A 6,000-nucleotide genomic window follows, 5' to 3' on the forward strand; every position below is an offset into this window, starting at 1 on the left:
TCATCTGTCCATTAATGTCAGTCAGCCTTGCTGTTTCCTATTGTCCTCTCCTCCTACCCATCTAGGAATGTATCTCCTGCTGCCCAAAACCATTTTGTCAGTGCTTTCAGGTCTTCCAAATTGCTTTGGAAAATCCCTTTCCACATGTTGCCGAACAACTGATTTTTAGCTGTAGCTTTTGTCCTTCCTGTCTCCTCCACACTTTTATCTCATAATCACGATCACTCACTGGGTCATGCCAAATATGGATTTGAGCTCTTCTTGGCAGGATCTCTGTCCTTACATGTTTGTTTGAGGTGTGTAGCACATACCTGATAGCTTGAAAAATAAATGAGGTGAATCATATTAATCTATTAAGGCATGATTTTTAGAGAACTGAGGGTGCAAATTTCCCAAAAGCTCTTGCGATTTTTATGGGTGACTCCTAACCATACATCTCATGCAGATCTCATGTGGATCTCACTCTGGGTCTGGGGCAGGACTGAGGAGGTAGCCCACAGGATACCTGCATTAAGGACAGAAGAACTATGGCTCTGGGTGCTAGGATGAAGCCCTTCCCATGTTAGGGAGCCAATTTCAAAAAAAGCAACACTTGAAAACTACTTTTGAGACAGCCAAGGTATTTCCTTCAGGTAGTGACCCAGCAAGGCAAGACTCATACAGCTGTAAGTCATCCCCCAGGTATAATCACAGAGTTTTGGGAAATCTGGAATAGGATCTATTCTGGTAGAAACAAAGCACTGACCTTGTAAAAGAAGTCTTTTCTATACAGTGAGAATGAAGGCGGAGCCTTGCAGAATACAGAACCAAAGAAAAGGTTCACGTGCTGGACAGCATCAGTAGATGTACCTATGCTGATAAAGCAGATAAAAAATGCTTAAAGTCTTGGCAGCAAAAAGGTGAAGAGAGTTTAATTACAGACCCAAACTCATTAAGTGAGACAGACTCAAACACAGGACTTCATTTATTTGTAACAAGGATGTTTAACCTTAACTTCCTGGTGAAGTCACATTTTATATTTACTGTGCAAATCTAAGTGATGACACAGATATCAAGTCAGTGGTGAATCAGCGCATGTCTGATATTCAAAAAGAGAAAAGTGTTCTAGCTTTTGGTGTACTTTTTTGCCGTACTGGAGAATGTTTTGGTGTTTCCATTACTCATTTTGGCCATTAGGCCAAAAACCTCAGAAGCTGCAAAAATGAGAGATCAGTTACAGCATCAACATTTTGGTCCAAAGTCTAATCTATACTCTACTTCTTTGTAAAATCTAAGTGTCAAATGCAGCAGTTCCATGTTCACTCATCTCTGCTAACCATGCTCAAACACTTTCAGATTTTAAAAATTACTTGTTTTTAATTTCTGTCAATCTTTGGATAAGCTCTGATAGATCTGAAGTGATTTCAAATTACAGAGATGATTCAAACTTTGAAAGTATTCTAAAATACAGTGTAATAAATTGTTCCATTTCCTCTCCCAATGCCCTAAGCCCCCAGGGCCTGTGTGATAACCACTCCTTTCTCCAGTCTGCTTCATCCTTCAATGAAGCAGATTAATTTAATAACCTTAACATAGGGAATTTTGTATCTCTCTAATCCCTACAAGTTGGAGCCCTCAATACATATACCCTAGACACTGATAAATTGAAAGCTCATTCAGAACCAAAGCGATAGAAAGACCAAGGGAAATCGTGACACCCATCAGTTCTCATGGCAGCTCTGCTGCTGTCTGCACTCAGCAGAGCTGACAGGGGTTTCGATCCAAAGGCATCACTCTCAGACAGAGCAAAATGTGCAGGGGAGCTGAAGACATTGAAGCACTGTGTACGCTTCCTCTGGACATCATACTGTAAAGGGAAAATAATTGAATTAGTCTGAGGCTTGGCTGGTGTTGACATTTTCAGTGAGAGGAGTCAACCTGTAAGCTTCTGCAACCTTCAGTCCTTGCTGACATAAAGTAATAGTTTGTTCCTTGCAATAACTTACTTGCTTAACATTTCAGATACACTCTCTGAAGTACGTTGGGAACAAAACCACTCCCTAGATAAGCATAAGCTACTAATATAGAAGGATACTATTTACTTCTTTGTGATGCCCTTTCCTTCACTCTCACTTCAAAATGAGTTTTCTGTTGGTAAATATCCACCAGATTGACAGCTTTATAGACTGCAGCTCTTATCCACATAACAAGTATTTTGCAAATAGCAGGACCTTAGCCATCCTTCTTGCCACAGTATCTAAGCAAGTGCTTACCAGGAAGGAGCTGCCTCACCAGAAAAAAGTTCACTCACTGCAACGCTCATTCAATTTATAATTGGTTTGTCAAGGGTGTTAATTGGTATTCTAAAGCAGCAAGTTACCTTGAGACTGGTATTAGAACATAAAAACACTGAAAAAGGGAACACCAGCACAGTATTAATCTCGCCTAACTTTAAAATATCTTTGGCACAGAACTGAGCTACTTGTCCAGAATTCTTGCATAGTTCAGGGAAAGAAACAGGACTATCTTGAATGATTTATCTCAGGCAAATTGAATCTTACATACCTTATTTATATGCAGATACCTATATTGCAAGCACCCGAATTCGGATTGATGAATACTATGCCAAATGGTGTTTAGATGGCCAGAAAATTTTTTAGTTTTCTGGCCTAGATCAAATTCAAAGTCATGATTTCAAAGGAAAAAAATGAATAAATAAGTACGTTGTGATTAAACTGTGATTTTGAAAGACGCTATTAGTCTACGTGAAGTACTAAATTGCCACTTCAGAATGGATAATAATAATAATAAAAAGAAAAAAAGGAATATGTTTTTCAGATAGAATGCCCTGTTTTCAGAATCTTAAACTGTCCCAAAATAGTTGGTATTAGTATTATTTATTATTTTAATTTTATCTGCAGAGCATCAGAAACATTCATGTAACTTCACAGAGAAATAAAGGTGACAGGCCCTGACTTAAGAGCTTAAAATATTAATGAGACTAAACATAGGAAGTGATGGCAACAAATGAGTGGGGCATGGAAGAAATAGTTCACAATACTGTAGTGGCATGAGAGAAGCACTTTGGGGTGGCTATACCTCTTTAATTCCTCTTTGACTCCTCCAGTTACTATTTTGTATGTGTGAAAGGGGTGATAGAAAAAAGTCAAAGGACTTGCCCAAGAAGAAAAGTGCCAGAATTGAGACTATAAACTACAAGAATTCACTAGACCTACCTCAAGCCACTGTGCCAAATCACTCTCTGAAGAGCTCACAACAGTGGAACAAGTAAAAGTCTGAAAACATAGTAAGGTAAACAGTTTGTTGTTCTTCTCCTTATTAAAAGAGGTTAAAGCAACTTAAATAGAATTTCACTCAAACATTCCCATCCTGATGGACGAATTTCAGTCCAGTGTAATTGGAAATGGCATTTGAAAAACCTTGATAAAAAGGTTTTAAATGAAAGCACTGACAAAGAGCAGTAAAAACTGGTAAGGCTAATGTAAGATTGTTTTTTTCTTCTGTCCCCACAGTAATTTTCTAACCCAGCTATTGAATTTCTCAAATATTTGTTAGGTATCTCCTGAGGGATGCTGTGAAAGCTGCCATTCAGCTGCTCTAAAGGAATCCTTATTGTCTGAATGAAGGAGACACATTCAGCTCATGAATTCAAACCAAGCTTCTATTTTTACTTCAGAGACTTTGGACAATGTTTTTCTTGTACTGTTCCAAATTATGGATCCAATTCACCTCAAGCTACAACAAACTACAGTTTCAGTATGTTCTGGGAGAAGATGATTGATTAGGTGCCTGACAGAACACACACTGAATTAAGCAGGATCATCTAATCCCTTCCCAGTTAATCAAGATGTCTTCTGGGATGATCTGTCCATAGCCCCCCTCACACTGCATGGTAACTCTTTCCTCGAGTCTTTAGGAAGAACATCATCAGCATTTGTGACCCTTCTATACAGATACCTCTGGAAGGGACCTAAGATCATTAAGGAAATACACATCTGACCTTCAACCAGATGTGACAGCATGGGGTTACGTGTATGGCTTCAATCAAAAGATGTACAAGATACTGTGTGATAAGCCAGAGTATTCTTCTAGAACTTTATTAGCAAGACAACCACAGTAAGGGGCAAAGAGAGTAATAGTCATGTATGAATTGGATATGTACAAACTGGGGATAGCAAATGAAAGAAAGCCTACACCTTAAACAGGTGGTGCAACTACCAAAATTGTGACAGGTAGGTCTGTAACTTAAGATTCTTCCTGGTTTGTATCTATGACAATTTATTGTATCTATGACGCTCCTTTATTAATGGCACTGAAGGAAGTACCCTGTGACATGTTATTTTGCTATTTAATGTTTCTGAGCGCCACCAAATGTTGCAGGAGAACCTGTGTTTATCTGTCAGAATGCTCAGGAGGAAAAGGCACTCTGTGCATGTGAGAAATTGTGTTTTGGGGTGTCTAAATAAGGACACAGCACAATGAATGAGGGGGGAATTGATACAGTGTGAAGATAGGTGACAGGAGAAATGGAACTGATGTGAACACGGTATAGAGCATGTGTAGATACTATGCTTCCATATACCACATAGAAAACTGATTATATCTACGAAGTAGCAGAAATAATCAGGTCTACATATTTTAAGGAGTGAACTGAAATAACCCATCACTCTATAGAACAAAATCTTACAGCATATTACAGAGAGATTGTGAATAACATTGTACCATCTGGAATTCTATTTCTCCATATCTTATATGTTAAAATAAAACTAATCAGTGAAATCTGAAATCAAAGCAATCAACATCGCACTGAATTTCCTGTTGCTAGGCATCACTTGTTCACACTGTGATGTGAGGTGTTGTTTTGTTTCTAACATCAAAAAAAGTGGTAATATTTTCCCACCTTGTAAACATTTAATCAGGCAGTGAAAGAGAGAGCAGGTGCCAAAAAGAAGACTGGCTAGATCCATCATTCTTTAAAATCCTGGGAGAATACAATGATCCAGTCTAGGGAAATGGACTGTTCCCTATGACCATGTTCTTGCCTTTATGCTACTGGTTTTGTTCTCAGACTGGCAGGCTGGCTCCTATCCACTTAACCTTGGTTTGAGCCCAGTAGCTTGGATTTTTCTGTAGCATGTACTGCAGGAAATCATTAGGTTCCAACCTGAAAGTGTCAAGAAATGGAGAAGCCACGCTTTCCCTGAAAGTTGTTCCCAAATTATTTACCCAGACTGCTTTCAAACTGAATGTGACTGGCTCTAGGATCCAGCTGCTAATTCCCTCTGTCTTCTCTTTCTCATCAGTAAAGGCTCTTTGAGTACCTCATCTTTTCTCTCAGATAATTACATTATAATCAAGTCTTCTCTTGAGTATCTGTTGGATAAACTAAATTCATTGAGCTCTGTATGAATATCACTGAGAGGCTTTTCCTGTAGCTGCAAAATATTTTTGGTATCATCTCCAGCATTTCAGCACCCTTGAAAAATCATGGACATTAAAAGTACAATTTAAATAATCTAAATTTAGTTGTCTAAAACACAGGTGTCTAGTCTAAAATAATAGTAGTGGCTAGAGAGCCACAGTCAATGGAGAGAGAAAGGCACTGCCAGGAGTTTATCCCATCTCTCTCAGGCACCTAGGAAGGGCTGGATGCCCCATGAAGGTGTCTAATTGAATGCACAAGATGTCTGAATGGCTAGGTTAGACTATATACCTGTCTTTTAAATAGTGAATACTAGTCAAGATGCGTAGCACCACAGAACTGTACAAATGCATGTATCAGTCAGAGGAGAAGATATCACCTCCTACTCATTCCTTACTTTTACTAGTAATACACCCATCAACAGAAGTAGCTTCTTCCACTCGGAATTTATATTCAATTGCTCCTCTGCTATGAGCATTAAATCCATTTTTAGAGGCACATTTACAGCATACGTTCACGCATTCTGTAAATAGGCCTATGCACTCACAGATTCTGGATGTCTATTTTTTTTATGCAGT

Source organism: Athene noctua, chromosome 1 (assembly GCF_965140245.1).
Source record: "Athene noctua chromosome 1, bAthNoc1.hap1.1, whole genome shotgun sequence".
Taxonomy (NCBI): Eukaryota; Metazoa; Chordata; class Aves; order Strigiformes; family Strigidae; genus Athene; species Athene noctua.